This window comes from Protomyctophum bolini (genome assembly GCF_963924005.1).
Source record: "Protomyctophum bolini genome assembly, chromosome: 5".
Classification (NCBI taxonomy): domain Eukaryota; kingdom Metazoa; phylum Chordata; class Actinopteri; order Myctophiformes; family Myctophidae; genus Protomyctophum; species Protomyctophum bolini.
The window spans coordinates 17,547,820-17,574,340 of NC_137866.1; the positions used below are offsets into that span (position 1 = coordinate 17,547,820).

The 26,521-nt window shown below is 43.0% G+C and overlaps 1 protein-coding gene across 1 annotated transcript in view; it reads left to right on the forward strand.

Annotated features, from left to right (window-relative positions):
* Positions 1-26,521, forward strand: part of LOC308316126 (synaptotagmin-1-like) — a 100,994-nt gene that overhangs the window by 7,216 nt on the left and 67,257 nt on the right. Inside the window, exon 3 of the mRNA XM_080764531.1 lies at positions 22,987-23,069. The gene's annotated coding sequence lies outside the window, so the exon portion shown is untranslated. The remainder of the gene's footprint in view (positions 1-22,986; positions 23,070-26,521) is intronic.

A 26,521-nucleotide genomic window follows, 5' to 3' on the forward strand; every position in this document is an offset into this window, starting at 1 on the left:
AGCAGCATCCACTACTGTACATACATGTACCTCTATGTACCGATGGATTAGATTAGAAACACAACCCCCTCCAATCACACTGTGAATACTATACAGCATATCAAATTAGCATAATATTATCATTACCATTATCATTTGCATATTCTGGGTACTTAGATCGTTTTCAATGAAACATGACATTGCGTCCTGTGCTTTGTGTGGGTATGGAGGCGCCAGTCTCTTTGCCACCTAGAGGTGGCGTCCTTCTAAGGAGAACGGAGGCTTTTTGGAGTTTTATCTTGAAGCGTGCTGGTTTGTGTGTGATGTCCGACTGGTATGTTTATAGGTGAGAGTCACCAGGGGTCTACAACCTTTTTGAAGTGCCTTTTTTTTTCTTTTTTCTAGATAGTCAGTGTGCCATGTCAACATTAATTTTAATGAAACCACATCAATATCCACAATTATAACCTTTTCCCTTCTTTTTAAATATTTTATTTCACATTGTTATTTGTTATAATGATCTTTAGAGCAATAACCCATCTATCTCCCAGACTCCCTCCCCAGTCAGAGTTCAGCGTTTTAATGCATGTAGAAATATGTGCAGGGTGAAATTTACATTTACAATTTACATACAAATGTGAGGGACTTCATTTATTTATAATATAAACGAAAAGTCCGACACTTATGGCAGTGTGCCAGTGATCACGCTCCTTTGTGCCAAAGGTTGCCTACCCCTGGATTAGACCCTTAACGTCTGTGATTTCCTAGGTCTGGCCCCCAATACATTTATTGGTTATTACACCCTCCTGGACACAGCACAACTCTGCTCGTATTTGTTATGGTATCCATGTCTATATTGTGTTTTTTTAGGCCCATATAGGCATGCCTATATATGGGCATATATAGGGGGGGGGGATCGGCGGCTCTAGAAAGACCTTGTGCAGTGAATGGTAAACGCCTGTGGAGAATATGTGAAGAGTATAGTGTTGTAGTACTGGAGTCCTTGACTCATCTCGAGCCTGGTCTTTTTATTTTCTCGGTCTTGTCTCGGTCTCGCCCATAATTTGACTCGGTCTTGACTCTGTCTCGGACCAAGCAGGGACTCGGGACTCATCCCCCACCGAGTCCACTCGAGTGACGAGTCACTACAATGCAATGAAATAATTGTATTATACCCACCCATATTATGAGGAGCCCATTCACATTAGAAGAGAGCTGTCTGGTGTCTATCTTGTTAAGTAACGGAGCGTAGCTGACACGCCTGACGCACATGCTCTCGCAGTGTTTTCTGTACCTTTTCTGTAACAAATCAGGTCTCAGTCTCGAGTCGACTCGGTCTCGCCTCCGGACGGTTTCGGTCTTGACTCGGACCCTCCTTCCCCTCGGACTTGGTCTTGACTTGGACTCTCTTTAGGTGGACTTGACTACAACATTAGTGAACAGTGCAAACTGACTGTGGAATCAAGTAATCAAATGACAGGTGTGGGGAATGTGACAGGTGTGGGTGATGAATGGGACAGGTGTGTGTAATTTGCCAGGCTGGAGTTGCCATGCCATTTCTGTCTTCGACGTCGGACACAGCACTCCCTCGGGTCCGGACGTGTGTGGCCAATTTGAAGTTGGTCAAACGGTTCTGCAGATAACGTGGATTACAAACGTACCTATGGGTGCCGAGTGGTAATGGCTGTGTGATTATGCTGTGTGATTTTTTTGTGTTGTGTGATTGTTTTGTGTTGCGTGATTGTGTGATTGTTTTGTGTTCTTGTGTTGTGTACTATTGTTGGATGTTGTGTTATTGTGTGATGGAACAGACATATATGGCTCTATTTTTGTCACTGCCTATACCCGTGCTGATCTACATCGACACGTTGTGAGCTTGTAGATTAAAAAATAGTAAAAAAGGAAAATAAGTTTAGGGATGAGGCGTAAGGCAATGACGAAAATAGGGCCCAAGTCTGTATGGATAGGAACAGACCCAGAGCCTTCAGGCGGCTGAAATAAATGAGATTTGGAGAAATGTCTTTGTCTGGCTGCCATGCTGGTTTAACCACAGCTCTAGAGGCTCTGAGAATCATGGTGTAATGGGGTAGCAGTAGCAGTGGCTCCGGTCGGATGGGAACCCGAGATCCCATTCTCCCCTCGGAGTTACTGTCGAGGTGTCCTTGAGCAAGACTCTGAACCTGTAATTGCTCCCGATGTGCAGGTTGTTACCTTGCATCTGCCATCGGTGTGTGAATCTGTGTGTGTGCGAATGGGTGAATGTACTGTAATGCACAATCTGTGTAAAGCGCCTTATTGGATTAAAAGCACTTTATAGATGCACCATTTACCATTTATGGATGAACATTTGGTTGTACTGGTGCCAATCTACAAGCTCAAAACAAACACATCATGACACATTGTGATTGATTGATTGAAAATTGTATTCACATTTTGTAGAATGGGTACAGTTCAATAGAAAGTACAGGTCAATATAGAGTATTTATGTTTTTTTAATGCACTTAGATATTCTGAAATTCTGATTCGGGCGCGCTTGTTCTGTGAGCTTGTTTATCTTGTAGATGTATTAATTACAGCACATCGTGTAACTTATCGCTACAACAATGTTCACATTATAAAACTGACATGACATACTCTACGTTATCTCTATAATAAATAATGTGTGTGTCTCTATGATAACGCTCATCATCGTGGATGCGTGACAGAGGTTCGTGGTGATATTATGCTGAGTGTGTAGAACGTGTGTAGAACAAACGTGTGTTGAATGAGATGTGTATCGCTCTGAAAACACAGAGAGGCGTGACCTGTAAACAGCATCAATATTCCGGGCCCAGTGGCTCAGTGGTCCCCTCTCCTTGGCTGGTAATCCAGTCTGGCAGTGTGCCGCGGGTTCGACTCCCGATCCCGACGGCCTTTACTGCATGTCACCCCCCCATCTCTCTCCCCGCCTACCGTCTATCCCTCCATAAAAAATAAATAATAATAATAATATATATATATATATTGTTATGGCTGGCTCTGGGGCCATAACGAAAAAGGGGAAACGACACCGGAGGACAATCCAAAAATAAGTATTTTATTTGATACTTGATAATATAAATAGTAATTAACGAATTGAAGTCTCCAACTGAAACTGGCAGGGAAACATGCTGCCCAAAATGTATAACCAAACTTAACAAACAAAAGAACAAGGGTGCTCTCCTGCGGCCGCCCCTGCAGCCTGTGGAGAAATGCAGATCTGAAGTGCTGTGAGAGCAGGTGTCTTAAATAGTGTTTGGGGAGGACACTGGCCAGGTGTCTCCCCTTCCACTCATCATCTCTGGCTCCGCCCTCCAACACTGCAATGGAACTGTTAAAGGCACAGCCACACATACACCAGAAACCCCACATAGTAGACTAAAGGCCCAGGGGGCCGTCACATCCCCCCCCTCGAAAACAGGGTCCCAAAGGGAACCCTGGCCCAACATTTGTGTTACAAAAAAAAACAATCAGAAAATGTATACATACTTTACTTTACAAGCAAGCAACCCCACTGAAACTAACCCCCCCAGCTCACATCTGCATCACACTTTAGCCCCACCCACTCTCAGCAACTGGTACCTTGAAGCCCTTAAGAGGAAGGTTAAGACATAATGCAAAACAGATTATGAACACGGGGTTAATCCATGAGGCTCCAAATAAAGCATCCACATTAAGTTACTTCCATTTGCCATTCACTTTTGCTATGTTTTTCCTTCCTGTGTGCATTACAAATGCAAACAGGGTGAAAATTCAATTGTGCCTTGTGCACCTGTGACACAGAAGGTTTCACAAATTTGACATTGACAGATTTGTGTCTGTCACGCTCCAGAAACATACTGTCCTCATTTGGGCTTAACATTTTTCTCACAGAGCATCCCTTAACAGACTTGGGTTGAGCTATCTCCAAATTAGGGACCCAATCAGCCACTTTGATGGACTGATTTTGTTTTTCAGTTTCATGACAAGTCCGACAGGTTTTGATGTACATTGCCACGCTTCTTTTTACACGGGGCCAAAAAAACTTTTTGAACACCGCATCATACGTTTTGCGCACCCCCATATGCCCTGACTCATAGTGAGCAATGCGCAAAACGGACTCCTGGAACTTGGAAGGAATGACAATTTGGAAAATTGAGTTTCCAATTAACCCATTGCCATGTGGCACACATTTGCGCAGTAGCACCCCATTTTCAATGAAGTACCCCTGTGCGCGATTTTTCACCTCCTGTTTGGAGAGAACCAAATTGAACACGTCTTTCAGTGTGGGATCGGCTTTCTGCTCGCTCACCAACTCAGCGTGGGAAATGGACCTAGGAAGGTTAGACAGATATGCAGTTTCCTCCTGGCACTCCAGGTCAACTGTAGGTTCTAGCAGCTGAACAGACTGATCTGCAAAAACGCGCTCCCCTGCCACATCATTTCCCAGTACAACAGTCACCCCATTAATAGGAAGAGCTGGTCTCACTCCCATCCTGACTTCACCTTTAAACAGAGATGAATATAGCATGAAGTTGTGTACAGGGACATGGAAAACTGACATCTCCATGCCCAACACAGGAATGAACGACCCAGTGTTGGTCGTCTGAGAAAACGGCAGAACTGAGGACAGGATAAATGACTTAAAGGAGCCTGTGTCCCGCAAAATGGTTACTGGCACTTTCTCTGTGCTACCAATCAGCGACACATATCCTTTTGAAACGAACGGAGAAAAGGTACTTGACATGTTAGGTTGATCTATGCCACTCGAAAGTGACACTGCAAATGCAGACGGACTCGGCCCAGATGAGGCATTCTCATTACGTGACTTAAGCACAGGGCACTGGAGTTTCCAATGTCCTGGCTGATGGCAGAAATGACAACCATCCGAGTCATGTAGAGCACGACCAGCCGGTCCACTCCTACGCTCCGACTCCACACTCCCACTGGTCCTGGCAGGGAAGTATTTTCCCCCAACAACCTGGCCAGTATCCCTGCCACCCCCAGACCCACCAACATAGTTCCGGTTGTCCCACCTCGCCTTGTGCGTCAATGTGTATTCATCTGCAAGCGCTGCAGCGTCCGCTGCAGTCTTTGCCTTCTGTTCACAGATATACAAGGCCACCGGCTCAGGGACTGAGTTTTTAAACTGCTCTAACACAATCAGCGCAGACAGGTCATCGTAGTCCTCCACACCTGACGCCACACACCAGCGCTCGAAATGCGTTGACAGGTCACGGGCAAACTGAAGATAGGACACATCACGTCTCTGCCAACTTCGAAACCGCTGCCTGTATGCCTCGGGAACTAGTTCATAAGTACGCAGTACTGCTGCTTTGACCACTGCGTATCTGGTGCTGTCCCGTGCCGACAGCGAGGCAAACGCCTCCTGCGCACGCCCAGTGAGCACACACTGCAACAGGACCGTCCGGTCCAAATCACTCCAGCCCCGAGCGTCTGCCACCCGCTCGAACAATGTGAAAAACACATCCACCTCCTTCTCACTGAACTTGGGGACTAACCGGAGACTATTCAAGATGTTGCCATTGTCACCACCTGACTCGCCCCTCTTCACCTCACTCATCGTGCCATCTCTCACCAAGTTGAGCCGTGTACCCTCAACATCCAACCTTTTCATCTCTGCTTCATGTTTTAACCTTTCTATCGCCAAATCTCTTTCCTTCAGTTTTATCTGTAAGTCAGCATCCATCTCTTTCAGCTTCACCAACTCCTCGAAGGTTAGCCCAGTGGCCCCCGCGGGCACTGAGACTGCGGCTACAACCTCCTCCTGAGCCCCACACTGAGACGGCTGCGGGCTCAAAATGTGCTGCTCATACAGCTGGTCCTTGATCATTACCTTGACCTTATCTCTTCCCGCCCTTTTGTCGGGAATGTCAATGCCGTAATGCTCGGCAATTGACAATAATTGGTCCTTGCTAAAGGAATCTAGGCCCTCCTCTGATGGATCAGAAACAAAATCAGAAACCTCCATGGCAAAAGCAAACCAAACAAAACAAAACAAACAACTCAAAGCCCACGGAAACAAAAGAACGTAGCGCATTCAATTGACAGAATGCCAAACAAGTCAAATTAAGTTGAGCCTCCCCTCTAACTGCCTAGCCAAAACTTCTCTAAATCTCAACCCTAGTCTTCAGGGGATAGTTGGGACAGGTAATTATGCACATGAAACGTTGGCGAGGGAAGAGCCTCCAGCAAGCTGGCCACCGCCCCAAGGCCAAAGAAGTGCTCCCGAGCGTATAGCTCTAACCCTTTCTCCCCACACTACGTTTCTATCTAAATGCTCACAAGTCCCAAAGGGGAAATGCGCTTTGCCTTACAGAGTCAGCCCAACAAAAAATGACTTCAAACAACAAAGTAGATTACTTACGTTCTTAAGCACCGTGACCACAAGCAAAACCTCCGATGGTTCCCCAAATTAACTTGAATAGAGAATCTCCAATGCTGATGTCACTGGACTTGCAGACTCCCCTATTCCCACGGCTCCACCCCCTTGCTGCCACAAAGGATAGGTGCGAACCTGAACTTGGCTAGCTCGTTAATTAAACAAGCAGCCCAAACTACAACAACAAGAAAGTTTTGTAGCTTACCAAACTTTTAGCTATGGACGAGCCCCCATGTTATGGCTGGCTCTGGGGCCATAACGAAAAAGGGGAAACGACACCGGAGGACAATCCAAAAATAAGTATTTTATTTGATACTTGATAATATAAATAGTAATTAACGAATTGAAGTCTCCAACTGAAACTGGCAGGGAAACATGCTGCCCAAAATGTATAACCAAACTTAACAAACAAAAGAACAAGGGTGCTCTCCTGCGGCCGCCCCTGCAGCCTGTGGAGAAATGCAGATCTGAAGTGCTGTGAGAGCAGGTGTCTTAAATAGTGTTTGGGGAGGACACTGGCCAGGTGTCTCCCCTTCCACTCATCATCTCTGGCTCCGCCCTCCAACACTGCAATGGAACTGTTAAAGGCACAGCCACACATACACCAGAAACCCCACATAGTAGACTAAAGGCCCAGGGGGCCGTCACAATATAGTGTGGCCAGTCAGACAGGCAGTGTAAACGTTTGTTTTCTCATTGCCAATAAAGCCACTTTTTGAATTGATAAGTTCCGGAAAAGACGCGCTGTGATTGGCCAGTAGTCACTTGAGTGGCAGTGACGCGGTGTGCCTTCCGCCAACATTGTAATATTGACAACCTTAGTACCATAGAATATTAAGGATTCTCTGGTTAATTCAGCTGTCGTTGGGTATAAACCCAAGATATATTGTAGGGCATTAAGTTACACCCTGTGATAATTTATATTTGGTTCTTAACTTCCACCTACGATTTTTGAATTTCTGTACAGAGACACATTAGATACATGTACCCACATATTCCTCCTTGCATCCCTAAACTTAAAAGAAACTAAACATTTTCATATATAGCCTCTGGGAATAATAAGAGGTTTGGTGTGTGCGATATGAAGTGTGAGATTAGCATAATGACAGTAATCTTTAAAAGTCCTACGACACGCCCCGAAAATAAAGGATTAAGAATGAAGGATTACTTAAAATAATTCATTTAATTAAGGATTACTGATTTAAGGTCCTTAAAGGACCACTTCACCACTTTTCAACCTATATCTTCATATAATAGGTCCTCACTAATAATCATGAATCATAAAATGGCACAATTTTTTTCCTACTCTATCTGAGTCTCATAGGAGGGCTCAGTTCAGAAACCCGTCCACCAGTGACATCATCGATGGGGAATCCAAGCTAATAGAAACTGCAGGCTTTCTAGTCCTAAAAAGTTGCATTGCGGAAATGGAAGCCATATGATAATAAAAATCTAAACATTTTTGTAAATATATCTTGTTTAAAAAATAAATCTGCCTAAGGATGATGTCACTGGTGGATGGGTTTCTGAACTGCCCACAACAGTGTGTGTGTGTGTGTGTGTGTGTGTCCAGCTGGTGCTCGTTGATGGCCGTTAATGTCAAAGCAATGATGTTTATGCCCTGTCAAATAGGTCTAGGCCTACATCTATTCTAAGGTAGCATATACCTGTATAGACATATTATCCTCATTACTGTACGGAAATATACATAAATCTTCGTGTTTGAGCACAAAATAAATATACATTTTGAGAACCCACAAATGAGTGGCAAATCGAGTGGCAAAGCAACATGCAAAGTGAGTTTAACATTGTTTAACGTTGTTTAATGCAATCAGATATGACTTTTCTGTGTGGATGTATGGGCTGTCAAGGCCACTCAGTAGGCTTTACTGCATAACTTCCTGGTTTGATGAGGATGTCACGCGCATACTCTCTATACATGCTCACAGTGTGTCGATGTAGATCGGCTAGTTGAACAATTTTGGACCTATAGGTATCTAGACAGGAGCTCTGCTATAGGGTTTAAGTGATTAATGTCCTTTTTATCGGAGTCTGAATTAAAACTTTTAGAGCATTCTGTTCATTATGGAGATAAATAATTAAAGTTGACATGAAATGTAAAATAATTAATTTGATCCCTTTTTAGGTCCCAGTTATTTTTATATGAAAAAAACCTTCTTATGAGTGTTTTTATTATTCTTATATAAAAAAATATATAAAAAACTGTTTTCTCCCTTTAAACTAAAATATGACGTGTGCTTAACGTTACATAAAAGGCCTGAAATGTGGCCAAAGTTTCCCACATTGTTGAGGATAAATGGGAGGATGTGGAAAGCAGAGTCTCTGTAGAGATGGCATTCCTTTCAGACTGTATAGCTGTGAGATTCCAGGCATGTTTTATTCTCTCCTCTCATCTCTGAGCTGCCTGTGACTCATAGTTGGAATATCCTGGAATATAAAAATATAACTGACACAATGTTCATAATATAGAGGGAACCTCTCTGTACTTACATAATAGATAGAACATTCTGTACTCTTCATTATATAACTTGTTCAAGGACACAAAGGCATTGCTCAGACTGGCAACCACATCCAGTGTGTGGAGTGGACAGTCCACATTTTTCGTTTTTTTTCTTTTTTTTTTTGCAGTTCTGCATGGCCTCAACGTGCAGTCGTTTTTTACGAAACTCTCGGGGTTATGCCAAACGGCAAAGTCACAAAACTCAAAAAAAAACAATTGCCAAAGGGTGGTTCTATAACAACCAATTGAAAAATGCTAACTTTGCGAAACAATAACAAAACAATCAACAACAAAGCCTTTTGAAGTGAAGGTTTTGGGCCGTCTCTCTTCGGCACTACATTGCGTTTCTTCTCTGCAGGAAATCTTTTTACTGGAATGTGAATAATTAATTGGCCACGTTTGGCCACGGTCGGAAATGTAATTCATTTTCTGTTAAGATGAAGAAATGGCCGTGGTTGGGTTCATTTGGTACAGTATGAAATATTAATGAGCCACACCGTGTGTGGAAGGCTGGCTCCCACACCTACTTCCTGTTATATATATAATATATATATATCTTCTCTTTCCTGTTTATGCAGCATGCTGTATCCTCCATAGAGCGTCACAGTCCCGCCCCCTGTCAGAACGACGAGCGGCCCTGAAGGGAATTCCACATTCATTTTCCCCATAGACTTTTCACAAAGTATTTATTTAAAACACAAAGCCAACTCACCCTAACCCTAACCCAGGAGGCTTAAAGGAAATACTTTCTGAAATGTCTATGGGGCAAATTAATGGGACATTTTCTTCCGGGCCGCTTGTCGGGTCAGGACTGTGACGCTCTATATGTAGAAATGTAGACGCCTCCTTCGGCTCTGGGGCGTGTGTATCTCAAGAGGAGGCAAGCTTTTGCGGAAGCATGGCGAAAGCATGGTGGAAGCATGGAAGAAGCATAGCGGAAGCTTGCCAAGCTTCCGCGTATGTCACGGAAGCAGACGTTCGATAGGCCAGGCAGACGTTCGTTTTCTCATTGCCAATAAAGCCACTTTGGATTGAATTGTTAAGTCCTGGAAAAGACGCACTAGCCTGTGGCATTGAGGCAGTGTGGCTTCCGCCATTCCGCTTGACTTCCTCCTTATGCTGTACACACATAGCTCCAAAAAACGAAACTTAACCCTGTCTTCTACTCTGAGCCAAACTAAACTAAACACAACACATTGATATCTATCTACCAGCTGATATGATACCTGACCTGAACACCCGCACGCACGCACGCAATAGGGGGGCAAACAAGGTGTGTCCTGAAACCGCTGGTGTTTGACTATAGTTTGTCCTGTAATTATCATTAACATGGTGACACCATGCATGTATCATATTTATAATGTAAAAAAAGGATTAACATGATGATACCATTTGTACTCTTATTCTTGTATATTCTTATCATTTTATATTACCGGTATGCACGTTTCATACAATGTATTAATACTGTGTGGACAGGCCCCGGGCCGCTGCATGGTGTAGTGGTCCGGGCACCTGCGTGTTGGGGGTTCGAGTCCCGATCCCGACGACCTTTGCTGTATGTCGACTCCCTGTCTCTCTGACCATTTCCTGTCACCATAATGTACTATCAATTAAGGCATGAAAGCAAAGGGAAAAAAATATACAAATGCTGCCTCAGACAGACACACACGCCACGTGCGTACACGCACGCACACACATCAGTGTTGGCTGACATTTGCTTGGTATTTTAATCCTTTGATTTGATTCATACAGTTTTGGCTTGGTGCAGCACGTTGTTTTTACAAAGATAATTCTTGGGTCACATAAACATAAACATGAACCTGTGTGTGTGTGTGTGTGTGTGTGTGTGTGTGTGTGCGTGTGTGTGTGTGTGTGTGTGTGTGTGTGTGTGTGTGTGTGTGTGTGCGCGTGTGTGTGTGCATGTGTGTGTGTGTGTGTGTGTGCGCGCGCCAAGCCGGGAATAGAACAGACTCTGATTTGCTGGATTCTTCTCCCTTTACGCCCCTCCCCCTGCACATTAATTATGCAGCTCAATGCAGCATTCTGCTGCAGCGCACACACACAGGCGCACGCACATGTCATGTAGAAACATTGTCATAAAATGTCATAAAACTGTTACTGTTCAACAAATTAACATTGCCCTGTAGACCAGTGGTTCCCAGACTTTTTAATGTCAAGGACCCCCCAAATGATACTCATTAGCCTCCCTATTTGAAAATATATGTCAAGGACCCCCATAAGAGGAGATTTATACAGCTCTAGCAGTGATTTTCAACCACTTTCATTTCAAGGGCCCCCGGTTTGACCTGAATTAGGCTACGGTCTCTGAGAGTGTACAAATGGACCCATTAGGGTCCATTTGGTTCCATTTATACACTCTCAGAGTTACAGACCCATAAGGGTCAATTTGGTTCCAAACTATCATTTAGCTGGGGACCCACTGGAACTCTCTCAAGGACCCCAGGGGTCCTGCTGGGCACAGTTTGAGAAGCATTGCCCTGTAGACAAATCGGTGCCCTCACTGGGCACAATAAATGCTGCGGTGTCACATTAAGCGCAGCTTGACGATGATTGCATACAGCTGGCCTACAGGATTTGTCTTCAGTTAATCCTATAGAACACTGAACCCGGCTGATTCTCACCCAGACAATTATATTTTTGTAAGTCCCATAATGTTGCTTATGTCTGAGGTGGGTCTTTCAGTACCTTCATGATGCTCAGTGACATCATAATGTTGCTTAATGTCTGAGGTGGGTGGGTCTTTCAGTACCTTCATGATGCTGCAGTGACATCATAGAAGGTAGGTTTGTTTCCATGCCCACATCCCTGTTGTTTTCTACAGGCAGGTGTTCGGGTGAATTTCACCCACCGACCACGTTTATTTGTACAGTGTCATGTATTCAATAATATTTTATTAAGGACAGAGGCGACTCTTCTCTATATGTACAGTGTCATGTATTATAAATGATATTTAATGAAGGACGGCTCTCTGCTATATATGTATGTGTCATGTATTACAAATAATATTTTAGGACAGCAGACATCTGGTCCTGTGAGCCTCAAACAAGCTGAGAGCCGACCGCTCAGCCAAGAGTGAGTGTGTTTGTGTGTGTGTGTGTGTGTGTGTGTGTGTGTGTGTGTCTGCTGCTGGCTCTGAATGTCACCCACACACATACACGCACACACACAAACTCGCACAAACTCGCACAAACACACGCTGGCTGCGTTAAGCATCCAGTTAGTATCAACATGACACATGGTGCTGTGACTGTGATTCAGTCTCTGTGTGTATTCTGGGAACTACAACCGTTTTGGTCCACTACCTTTTATTCACTAACCAGTGGAGACGAGATCCATTAGAACTAAGACTAGTCATTGTATGTTTCCGGAAATAACCGATCTACAGCTTGTAGATCTGCTATTTTCAGCACACAGCTGAGTATAAATGACAAAAATACATTTTAGTAGACTAAATCCACCTTCGACTAAAACTATAGACTAAACGTAAAACATTTCAGATGACTAGACTAAAAGTAATAGACAACCAGATGTCTGAAGACCAGAATTGCAGAACACAGAAGCAACATACGCATGAAAGACCAGCACAACCCAGCTGTGCACTTTGCAGAAGCACAACAAGGTATATAGGAATAGAGCATGTCAAGAAAGACTCCACGAAGGAGTGGCAATGTAGACAACCTCCTAGACGTGAAAGTTATTATATATATATACACTACAAACCATGTCTCCAAAAGGTCTGAATCAAAATAATGAAATTAGACATTTTCTATTCTAGTCCATGCCTTATTCCCTCGATCCATTTAATGTATTTGGTGTAAATGGTATATATAAGTATCTTCTGCATACTCTGTCACAGTTCTGGCTCCTCATGAATAATGAGACTCACCTGTGTGTGTGTGTGGGGGGGGGGGGTAATATATATATGATATATGATAATATATACCTACATACATTGATGATAGACCTAGATAATTATATTATATGTTCACTGTCTGTCTAATCAATAAATCATTAGGTAGATTAACATTCATTAATAGACAGTACGTATGTTCTGTTATTCACAGATCCAGGGAAGACTTCTATAGAGCTCATATTAGATTATTTTTTTCTTTGTATTAATTTATCTTGGTTTGCTTTCAGACTCTAAATATGTTTGCAGTGCGTGGGCATTGAATGAATAAACCACACGAGTATTTCACATAAAAAATTCATAGCAGTATATATTCATAACCTTAACCATACCTTCATGCTTTTAGTCGCTGTGAAAGAACATCGACCTCCAATAGAATTGCATATCTTTATCACCAGCTTATATTCTCCTCTTGAAGGTTGAGAAACCTGATATTTACTGGTAAGCTCTGAGATGTTTATGTTTATTCAGCTTTCAGCATGATCACAAAATACAGGTGCATTTCAAATATCTGAATTATTTGGCTGATTTCAATATAAAACTTTAAATCTAAAATGCCAATTGCCTAACTAAAAATCCAATAACCCAAAACACAAATCTAAAATCCACTATCATGTAAGAGTCTGCACACATGGGATTGGTGATTTCTTGTATCTCTCAGTTCGGCATGTTGGAGTCATGGAGTGTCCAGGTCGTTTCCATTCATAGTTTGACATCCAGAGACCTCCTTCCTGAGGGGGGTAGGCAGTTTCTGAAGTTGGACTTACATTGAGGACTTACTGCCTTCTCTTCGATATTGAACAAACTGTGAGGCCTTGGATGTTTGTTTAGAATTCTTTAGCGGCATTTAGGCTACAGGCAGAGACCGAGTGAAGGACAGGCAACCAGGGATGTTGTGTAATGATGTGCTTGACGCACAATGGGCCCGAGGACCTGCCCCATTGACTGATAGGGCCTTGGACAGGATGGCTTTGTGCCATGTTGTTTGATAGATGACGCTGGATGTTGCTTCCCTCAGTCACTGGTCTTATTTGGTTGGTCGTGTCTTACTTAATTTGATATGTCCTGTCCACAAAGGCTAAGAATGCTATTTTGATAATAGCACATTGTTTAGAGCCTATGTTAGCTTTGAGGTTGACCTGGCTGCTATCCTACTTATGGTACTTTGAAGTTTTCTTTGCCCTGTATTTATCTTCTTTTTGTGCGACTTAGTCTGATCTTACTCAAATAACTCTGACATTAATAAGCTAGTGTCTGCTAAACATCTAAGAAATTGTAGGATTGTGCCAAGAAAAGTGCCAAGAAAAAAAAGAAAGGTAATTGTGTTCCAAAGTAGTCATTATGAAGATATGGTCATTACAGGAAGAAAGGGGGCAGATTTTCTAAGTCTTCTTTGTCTTGTTTCAGATCCATTCTGCACTGCAGTTAAAATTTGCACTCAAATTGTTAGGGTGCAACCTCCAGGGGCAACCTGGATTAGAGATTTACCTAAGTTACCTAGTTGTTACCACAACTCCGTTCACTTCATGGGGCCAGACTCTTCTACATAGACTTCTGTTGGTTTGTCCCCCTTTGTCCCTTCAAAAGGGGACAACCGGAAGTTTACGGAATACATTGGAGTCTTTGGGCTCGCGTGAGTACATGAACCACACTCTTTTCTGCCCCCCTCAATGTCGTAACTCTGTGTTACTCTATGGCTCTGATTATATATACCGGTAGACATAATCAGTGACATCATCCGTGACAGGAGGTCAGTGTAGTCGCAGTGGACTCACAGTGAGTCAGAGTGAAGAGTTTGTCTCTCTGATTCATTCAGCGTTTCATTGTTCAACTGTCACTCCATGAAGAAAAGACTGTTCAACAGGTTCATTTCTACCAGCCTCTGCAGGAGCAATTGAAAATGGCGTGGGGGCACACATCTTTTATATAGTGAAACTGCACATAAAACGTAAACTGAGGGTTTCAGGCCCACTCTGGCACCCCCGTGATTTGTACTTACAACCATTAGTCACCAACTTGTACCCTTGTGTCCATGGCAAAGACTTGGTCGTGTCTGTGGCACATGTTTGATTTTGTTTTACACACCATTATAATGTTCTTATTTTGATTATAACACCCACTTTAATACTGAATGTCAAGTCTCCCTGTTTCTTCAGAATTTGTACGACAATCACTATGATCATTAGAAGTCCACTATAGTCTAGTACTAATGGTTTTCGTAATGTTTTATTTGCAAAGACCCCCTTAACTCTGAGAGTATTCCCGTAAGGGTCCATTTGGTTCCATTTGAACACTCTCAGAGTTTACAGACCTGTTATGGCAATATATTCATGTGTTTCTGGTTATTTTATTGTCCACTCATTTTGTACTGTATATGTCCATGGCAAAAATGAAATGTTGACAAAAATGTCCACCACAAGCCAATGGCGATGACCCCTGCTTACAACTATTCTGATAGAGACGTTCAGCTGATTACCATTTGGATGAAAACATGTGCAGCAGCAGAATGCTAATATTGTTGTACCCAATGATGCAGCTCATGACAGCATAATTACGGAAACCATGTCGTTGTACCAACTGAGTTTACCTCTTAAAGTCCACCAACAAAAGAGTGTCGCAGAAAGGTACTTTCGAGATCAATGCATGTGTAAGACGCGATGTCTCTCTCAGACAGGCAAAAAACATCTGACTTACGTATTCTCCTGCGATCGTGAGGGAGAAAAACTGACATAAAACAGTACTAGTGTAACACTGTATTCTTTTTTTATTTTTTTTTATAATTTATCCCACGATTTTGTAACCCATTTTTCACCCCTGTGTCAATGATCTAATGTGATCCTGGGCTCTACACACCCTCCGCCAATCTTGCCGGGGAGAGCAACGGACTTGAACTCATGCTTCCTTCATGCCTGAGTGTGTAACACTGTATTCTATAGTAAATATCTCCCAGAGTGCAGACAGTAATAGTTTGGTCTTAAAGGAGAGTCATGTTTTTATCTTGATCCAAATGATCTCATTCTCTCATTGTCACGTTCTGTAAAACAGTGCTCCAACCATTTTCATGGCGAGGACCCCCAAACTGATACGTTTTTGGCTGTGGACCCCTGTCTGAAAATACCCTGTGCCAGGGACCCCCATAAGAGAAGATTTTCTAAGATTCTTTCTACACATTTTGAAAATGGCACATTGGTTATTTTCTCATAGCCAAAAATAAAGACTTATTCGTGTTCCAACCGTTTCTCCTTTCGCTGGGAACCATTTCATGGTGACCCCCACACGTCCTTGAAACAGGACCCCACTTTGAGAAAAAGCGCTATATACCATCTCAGAGCATATTATATATAGCATTTAGATGTGTTTTTTCATCCATTCCCGCATAGATTCCTGTATTCATATATTCCTGTAATCACCTCTTAACCGTTTCTGTCCATCCGACGTGTCCACACGTCATAGGGAATCCAACCGACGCATGCATTGGACTTGTGTACACGTCCTAGCGCATCCTCAATGATATCAGGCGAGGGGAGAATATTCTATTTCTTTTTTTCAGTCAGACTCTCGGCCACCGTACGCTTCGCCCTACGGTCATATTAGCTTCCCGTTCACTTGCCTGCTAGCGCGGCAGGAAGAATGCCTCATCTCTCATAATCCAGGGCGCTCTCCGTGGTTTTGATCTGATGGATATACTAGCGCTTTACTGCTCCTCATCCGCCTCTCGTTCAAAATATGAACACTTTGTCAGTATTGAGCAATTTCTTATAGGGGTTTATATGTGACCATACCATTGACAAAAATTTCAAAATGTACCATGTGACATGTAAAACTTTTTTACACCACGGTTTTCATGATTCTGAATGCATTCCAAGCATTAGTCTTGCACAAAAAACATTCCTTAGGCTAAAACGGCTATAGCCGTCATGACAGATTTTGCACATTTTGGGCAATTTTGGGCAAGTGGCTATGGCCGTTTTTAGCCCAAGGAGTGTTTGCTCAATTGCTCAATACAGACAGCCGGTTAGCGGCTTTGCGTGGATTCATGAATGTATGTTTATAGACAATAATTTAGGCCAATCAGCGACTGTTGCATGCAGTTACATATCGTGTGGGTTCTGTATAAGTTTGGTTCAGTACATTGCAGCATAAATGCATCATTCACCAGTTCTGTGTGTGTGTGTGTGTGTGTGTGTGTGTGTGTGTGTGTGTGTGTGTGTGTGTGTGTGTGTGTGTGACACACACTGTGTGAGTGCGTGTGCGTGTGTGTGTGCATGTGTCAGTTCAAGAGACAGAACAGTACATGACCAGGGGACTTGTGTGAAATGTCCTTGGTTTGTATTTGATGCTCTGCCTCGTGCTCTGCCTGTGTCTGTGTCCGTGTGTGTCCGTGTGTGTGTGTGTGTGTGTGTGTGTGTGTGTGTGTGTGTGTGTGTGTGCGCGCACCTCAGGCTACTGTGAACCAAGTGGACGTTTTAAAGGACTACAGCAGTCACTGCAGTCATGAGTGTGACTTGTAGCCATTACCACAGACAGACAGACAGACAGACAGACAGACAGACAGACAGACAGACAGACAGACAGACAGACAGACAGACAGACAGACAGGCAGACAGACATAGGCAGACAGACAGACAGACAGACATGCCAATGTTAGCCAATCTGGATGGACTGATTGAATGGACTGATTGGCTAAGAATCGGACACAATGTCTTGACCACATCATGGCTATAGAGATAATGTGTACTGATTTGCTTGATGTTTGGACAAAAATCTTTAGGAGTAATATAAAACAATAAATGATCACATAGTGATATTTGTCAGGTGAAAGAAGCCCCCCATATTATTGCGTGTATGTTTGTGTGTGCTGTCTCCGTTGTGTGTGTGTGTGTGTGTGTGTGTGTCCCTCATATTATGGCGTGTATGTTTGTGTGTCACAACCTCAAGTCCCGCCTCGCGGCTGTTGTTTGCGTGTGCTGTCTCCGTTATGTCCTCCCCATATTAGTATGATTATAAATTTTGTAACGTGTATGTTTGTGTGTCACAACCTCGTGCCTCACGGCCGTTGTTTCCGTGCGCTGCCTGTCTCCGTTGTGTTCTCCCCCCTGCGCCATGTTGGGGTGAGCTCTTAGGTCATTCCCCGTCAACCCGTGAGTGTGAGCATGCTTCTCTGCTGCATTGCTCTGTGTCTGCAGCCTGCGTGCGTGGCTGCCAGGGATATTTGCCTCTCCCCTTCCCATTGGCCAGAGAGCAGCTTTGCCGTTGCTTGGTGTCCCATTGGCCAGAGGAGCCCTGATTGAAGTCAGTATGATCTGATTGGCTCCTCTGTGTGTGTGTGTGTGTGTGTGTGTGTGTGTGTGTGTGTGTGTGTGTGTGTGTGTGCGTGCGTGCGTGCGTGCGTGCGTGTCCATGTGAGTGTGCTTGTGCATGGTTTCACGCCGATTGGTCCAACGGTGCCGGAGATTAGGGGCTCTATTTTCTTAGCCTGGCTAATAAGCCAGACCGAATCAGCCATTGGCAAAAAATAATTGCCTGCCGGCGGCGACAGTGTTGTGTGATATTAGTCTGGCTTATTTTCCAGGCTACTATTTTCTTCCATGCTAATCCCCTTTTCCCTAAACTACTTTGCCTTTTTTTTATAGTTCAAATAGCCAATCTACAAGCTCACAACGTGTCGATGTAGATTGGCTATTTTATCTATTCAAAAATGTTTTTCAAAATAGTAAAAAGACTAAGTAGTTTAGGGATAAGGGGTTTAGCATGGAGGAAAATAGAGTCCTAGCTGTATACAGACAGACGAGGGGACGGGCGGACACACAGGGACAGACAAGGGTGGAACTATAGTCTCTGCTACGACAGTAACTCAGGCCCATTAGGCCTAACTAATGGATAGAGGACACATGGAGCATGTCCAGCATGCAGACATCACTAATGGATAGAGTGAAGGGGGCACGGTGGCACAGTTGGTAGCACTGTCGCCTCACAGCTAGAAGGTCCTGGGTTCGATTTCCGTTGGGTGCGTGTTCTCTCTTCCGTGTCATCAGGTTGGGGTTTGCGAAACGGGCCTTTCTGTGTGGAGTTCTCTGTGTCCCCTAGGATAGGTACACTCACAAAAAACATGCCATAATCCTGGTCGCTATACTGCCTCCCTCCTGTTTTGCACCCATGATTACATTAGACAATAATTGACACTGGGTCAAAATAAGTGTTAAAAAAATCATGGGATAAATATTTAGTTAATAACAAAATGGATAAGAGGATCCTAGAGCCTCTCAAAAAGCCTTTGAAGTGAAGGTTTTGATCTCTCTCTCTTCGGCCCTTTTCTGCAGGAAATCCTTTGAATGGTACGTGAATAATTAATTGGGCCACGCTTCGCTGCGGTCGGAAATGTCAGTCATTTTATGTTAAGATGAAGAAATGGCTGTGGTTGGGTTCATGTGGTACAGTATGAAATTTTAATGAGCCACACTGTGTGTGTGAAGGCTGGCTCGGAGTGGCTGCCACACTTCTGTATTGTTCAACATGAAATAAGAATGATCCACACACTGTGGAGACGACTCTCACTCTACTGTATTAGAGTAGAGTATATACTGTACATGTTGCCCTGTACTGTGCAAACCTTCAAGCTGGAAATATGTAGTATGTCCAAATCTGTTACTTTTTATTGATTCAATATTTATATATAATAGAAAAACCAAACACACTTGCTTAACCGTTTAGTCGATTCCTCCTGCACGCACATTTATGTGTGTTGTCGCTGCTGTTGTATCCAACTTGCAGCATGACAGCCGTACATATCCAATAATCACCAACAAGGGGTGCCTTACTGCCTTGTGGACAGTCAGCAGGGTAGCTCCAACACAACTTTAACCATGACGAGAAGCATCTGTTATTAATTTGTCCTATCCTATTGACTCACCTGTCAGTGAGGAGCCCGCACCAGGAGGACAAATACTCCTCCCGCCCAACACTCCTGGTGCTGACAGGCCACAGCCCATAGGAGTACATGGAGTGACATATAGCGTCCTCCTCCCCGCCCAGCGTCCCTCCCCCGAACACGTACGGGCCAGTTGTGTTCGCATAGACACGGACACACCGCGGAGGATTCTAACCCACAACCTCCACGGTGGTGGGCAGGGACTTCACCACTGTTTTCTCTACGTTTGCACAACACGCTTATGACGACAATATCAGGACATTTATGACAATGTATGATAGAATTTGCTTTTATATTTCTCTTTTAATTCATGAGAGAACATAAAAACATTATGGGCCCTATTTTCTTAAGTACCAGGTCTTATGACTTAAACCATTCCAAGCCATCCATGAGATATCTCGTGGTAGAAACAGTCTACATCACGATCATCGGTGCAGGCGCCCATGCACACGGTCATTAGTGGTTTTTGTGCTCAGAATGGGATAAAGTACCATGTTTAGAGCCTAATAAAACATTACTCCGAGGTCGCGCTAAGAATACATATCGTCTAGTTAGTAGTTAGTACACAGGGGACCGTACCTATGTTCCCTCAGCCCTATGTTCCCTCGGGTCCGCGTCAATATGCCGACGGTCCGATCGACAACCTACCTCAAACCCTCACCCTAACCCTAACCTCCCCCGGGGCAGACACCTAAACCTAACCACCCACCCTCTCCCGACCCCCACCACACCTCGGACCAATGCTCCTTCTGAGGGAACATAGGGCTGAGGGAACATAGGTATGACCCCGTACAGAGTTGGAGTGAGGCTAGACTACAGATATGGAGGGCTATCACTTCCGGATGTGGCTCTTCTTCTTTGCTTATTTCGTGCATTTCTCTGGCACTGGCCTCACGATCCCGCATAGAAGGAAGTACTTCGGAAAAAAGCTGTCAAGATAGCAAATGACCCCTCTCATCCACTCTGCAGGGAGTTCGAACTACTTCCCTCTGGTAGACTGTACAAAGTACCAAAAGCTAACCGCAACATTTCTTTAAATTCCTTCATCCCAAATGCCATTAAGGCACTAAATGATACCATGTCTCGCTAGATTTGTTGTTTTTAAATGTATTTGCCACTGTTGTCCTGCATTTTTTGCCATGAAAAATAATTGTGTAAGTGTTGTTGCTGTTTGTTTTTTACTGTTGTTGAGACCGAAGACAAATTTCCACACGTGGACAATAAATTAAACTAACTAACTAGAGGGCTGGGCAGGATTAATTTAAGACCTGTAGGTGTGGCCAATGTTGTTTGGCCACTCAAAACGGCCAAATAGCATTGGCCACGCCTCCAGGTCTTAAAGTTAAGTCATAAGACCTGGTACCTGCTGGACATGCAAAATAGGGCCCTGTGTCTGAGTCAGGACATGTGTGTTCTCTCAACTGCTGATTGGATTACATAACGACAGATCAAAGAGATCATTATTGATTTATAATTAAATTCAAATGCACATGCAATTTATCCATAATTAAATGTGTGGATTATGTGCAGTACATGTTGTCCTCCACATCTTCTCCCTGTTTCACAATAGTCTTCTATCTCCATATAACTGGGTCATGATGAATATTTAATCCTTGCAGTCTTATGAATGTTAAATCTTAAATCTCTCATCAAGGTGAACATAAATATGAATGGACATGGATAAGATACTATATCATTTGATAAGATACTCTATCGTTATTAGAAATAACTGAAGGTGAAGCTTTATTCCACTGTGTTTATGCCACCTGCTGTAGGTATTACGGCACACACGCACGCACGCGCACCCACACACACACACACACACACACACACACACACACACACACACACACACACACACACACACACACACACACACCCACACACTTCAGTAAACAGAACATATGAGCTCGTGAATGGGCTATTTTCAGCCTTAGTCAACACAGCTGCTTTGCAAACTTGCAGTGAAACTTTCCCATATAATTTCATTCCTCAAAGGATAATGCTCTTGATATATTCTGTGGTGTGAAATCCTATTCTTTCAGGGCCTGCAGTGCAGGCAGAAAGTGGCGGTGTAAATATTATATCAATACGTCTCTGAATATGTTGTTTAAGAACTTCAACATGCTTCACGGAGGATTTGCAGGATCACGTCTGCTCACAGTTCACCCTCATTGTTGGGATGTGTGATCTGGATTGACCATATCAATTTAAAGCTGCAGGGATATTGGCCCAATCAATTTAAACGTGAAAGGGCTTAAGGGGGGAAAGGAAGAGAAGGCATTTCTTCAGTAACACAATATTACCTGTGATTCTGTGAATTGCCTCTTCCAGCTTATCTGTGTCTGCCAGCATGGCTGCTGAAAGCTGCAGAGTATTTTTTAAAGCCTGTAGTATTTACCATAAAAAACCTTATTTTTTTTCTTTTTCTTCCACCTCCTCCTCATTCTGTCTGTCTGTTTTCCATTTTCACTTTATTACAAAATGGTATATTTAAAAAAAAAAGTTGTGTTTAAATGAGACATTCTGTCAGCTTGATCATCTGTCACTGAACGGATCGCTGGATGGCAGTGAGTCTGACGTTTTGGTGGATGGTGACTGTCTGACACTACAGATTAGATCTGTTTTATGGTCTGTCTGTCTGTCTGTCTGTCTGTCTGTCTGTCTGTCTGTCTGTCTGTCTGTCTGTCTGTCTGATGCAGCATTACAATGTATTTATTAGTCCTACTAATAAGCCACAATGCCTGAATGTCAGTCTGTCACATAAAATAACCATCAAACATGACTGTAGTAGGATTCTGTGTGGCTGTTGGTTGCTGCGACTGTATTCTGTAAACACGACTGTATTCTAACATGACTGTATTCTGTCCTGCACAATCATATCAGTGACAGCCTCATTAAGTTGACCATTTTAACACATGTCAACATTCATGTTGTGTGATGTCTCTCTTTTATCATGTCATTTTCTCCTGCCATGACACATTCACGACAACGACAACAACAACAGCAGCAATAATAATAATAATAATAATGATGATGATGATAATAATGTTTTTCTGTTAACCATTGAAGCCCTGCGTATACGTATACTTGTGTACAGTATATGCATATCGTGGAGTGCAGTCGCGGAAAGAGTGCTTCGATGTTTTTCTGAGGTAAAAGTACAATGCAAGTAGCCCATCAACGTAGAAATACTGTAGTACAATGTGTCCCTGTGTCCTCCTCAGGTCAGCCCTCCCATCAACGTGTCCAGTGACGGTCATCTCCATCCTCCAAACATCTGACCAGCGGCGTTCTATATAGCATCTAGGTGGGTAACATCTTTCTATAGCATCTAGGTGGGTAACATCTTTCTATAGCATCTAGGTGGGTAACATGTTTCTATAGCATCTAGGTGGGTAACATCTTTCTATAGCATCTAGGTGGGTAACATGTTTCTATAGCATCTAGGTGGGTAACATCTTTCTATAGCATCTAGGTGGGTAACATCTTTCTATAGCATCTAGGTGGGTAACATCTTTCTATAGCATCTAGGTGGGTAACATCTTTCTATAGCATCTAGGTGGGTAACATCTTTCTATAGCATCTAGGTGGGTAACATGTTTCTATAGCATCTAGGTGGGTAACATCTTTCTACAGCATCTAGGTGGGAAACATTTTCTTTTTAAAGGAAGGGGGCATGTGTCTGATCAAATTAATGTCAAATATCTAAATACTGAATCGAGCAACTTAAAAACTGTCTGGGGTGAAACACAAAAGCCTGGGTAGACGATAACATTGCATAGTGAACTATCCCTTTAAGTAGAGTAGTTAAGTAAATGTACTTAGTTACTTTCCACCAGTGGTTCCTTCTCTTCATGTTGAGGATCAATATTTAATGAATGTTTTATTGATTGAGTCTTTTTACATGCACAGTATAGGACCTACACACATGCATGCACACATACACGCACGCACGCACACACGCAATTCCTCAATTGATTGTTGGGGTGGGGCAGATGGCAGTGAGACAGACAGACAGACAGACAGACCATACACAGCACGTACACACACACACACACACACACACACACACACACACACACACACACACACACAGTCACATCACAGCAGTCGGTATAGAGTCTCATTACATATGTAAATTAAATTCCTCTGCTGTGTAGACAGATGATAATGTTTCACTCCAGACCTGCACACTTAATTTGTTTCAAGGAAAGAAACTTTTTTTAACAGGGTGTTAATTTGATTTACAATAACTGTGAACACAGGTTCACACTATCTGTTCAGCACGCACACACAAACGCACAAAGAAACACACTCGTGTGAACCAAGCAGTGCAGGCTGTGTGTGTGCGTGCGCGTGCATGCATGCGTATAAGAAAGTGATAAGTGTACAAAGTGTGGTAGCGTTCTTGCTAACGGGCATCGATTGCTCTTGTCTGCTTTTCCTGCCGCATCATTGATCGTTGATGGAGGTCTGAGATTACACCTGATAATAGATCATAGTGTGTGTGTGTGTGTGTGTGTGTGTGTGTGTGTGTGTGTGTGTGTGTGTGTGTGTGTGTGCCGACTAGTCAACGTTTTTTTAAATTTTTTGTAGGCCTCAAGATCAGGTAGATTATAGTTATAGTCACCAATGTACACAGTTTTTAAATGTACAAATATTTATTTCCAAAAAGAAAACAAATATATATTATTTTTTACATAATAGGTAGTTAAACAAACTAGTAAACTAGGTAACTATAGTCAACTAGTAAAATGACTAGAAGTGAATGCCCTAGCGTGCGTGTGTGCATGCGTGCGCGTGTGTGTGTGTGTGTGTTACTGTGTTTGTGTTATAAATAGAGTCACACTATATAGTTAGTGTACATGACATGATGACACAAATAAAGGAGCAGGCGAAATTGGAACTGGAACACAACAAATTAGACTGATTGGCTGAAACATTTGGCACCTATATGCCTAGAAATGTATTTTCTGTTAATTAAACAGCTGGAGAGACAGGAAGACCCCTGTTACTGAACAAACACTATAGCAACGATTCTCTATCAGAATACAGTGATTTTACTAACCTTTTAACAAAAAACGTTTTGTGTTAACCAAAACATATCACTTACCCTACCTTTAATCCCCAATGACACAAAACAACTCTCACAGTGTTAACAGTTTGACTGCAACCCTGTAAGTCGAAAAACGTATTAAAAACGCGAATTAAACAATGACAACGTAACTCGTGAATGGGAGGGAAAGTGTTTAATCACTGATGATCCATGTGGTTCAAAGACATTGCTTTAAATATGGTTTTTCTCCTTCAATCGTCTCAGGATTGTTAGAAAAACAAAAAAACAAATCAAGGCTTAATTGAAAAAACAGTCTTCACTTTAATGTTAATCCACTGTAATAATTAGACGATGTCTCCGGGGTTGATGGCTCGTTGAAGCACGGAGAAGATTTGCAATTTTCTGAAGTGTCTCTCCCTCCTGATTGTAATTATAAACGAGAGCATTAAAGTACATTTATAAATATATAATTATAATACGGTGCATTAAAGTACATATCTGTTGAGATTATAAGTGAGTTGTATGAAGGTCATTTGCTTTATAATTAAATCTTAATTGAAACCGACTGTGTTACAAATGAATCTGAGGGTAATAATTATCACAACGCTTTGCTAGATGTCGCCCACCAATAATTCATGCTCTAAATATAGCCGATCTACAAGCTCACCTCGCTTGTAGATCGGCTATTTTCGGTGCACGCCACTTCATGCGACAAAGTATGCCGGTCACAGGAGTGAAACAGTGGAAATTAATGGAAATGAACTGCCTGGTTCAATGAGCTACAGTATATCGTTGACTATATCCTCAATATCATTGATTATATCCTCAATAACTTTCATTATATGCTCAATATCATTGATTAACGTTGATTATATCCTCAATAGCGTTGATTATATCCACAGAAAAGCCATTAACGATAGAAGGGTTAGTCATTTTGTCTGCACAGCCTAAAGCCAACCGATGGATTGTGCTAGTATCCAAGTAATGAGACATTACCCCAAGTGAAGGAGTTTAAGTACTGTATCTCAGGGTCTTGTTCGAGTGAGGAGAGGATGGAGAAGGAGATCAGCCAGGGAACTGGAGCGGTGGGGACGGTATATTGCAGTCGTATTGTATTGCACTGTTGTGATGAAAAGAGAGCTGAGCCTGAAGGCAAAGCTCTCTGTCTGAAATTAGGTGGTTTGGGCATCTGGTTAGGATGCCTCTCGAGCTTCTCCCTAGGGAGGTCCTCGATGCACGTCCCACTGGGAGGAGACCCCGGGGCAGACCAAGGACCAGATGGAGGGATTCCATCTCCACACTGGCCTGGGAACGTCTCAGGATCCCCCAGGAGGAAGTTACTAATGTTGCTCTGGAGAGGGAAGTCTGGAGCTCTCTGGTGGAGCTGTTGCCCCCGTGACCCCACTACAGATAAGAGGTTGAAGATGGATGGATGATCCTAAAGGAGCACTTCACCCATTCTCAACCTTATCTTCATATAATTGGCCCATACCCCGCATACTAATGCCCATTATAATAAGGTACTATACTCACTCTGTGTCTTAGCCTGGCTAATAAGCCAGACTCATATATTTAAAAAATGCCAACGGCAGATTTGCGTCTGGCTTATTAGCCAGGCTATCTGTGTCTCAGAGGAGGGCTGAGGATAATTCAGAATCCTGTCTACCAGTGACATCATCAGTAGGCAGGTTTGGTCCAGCGTG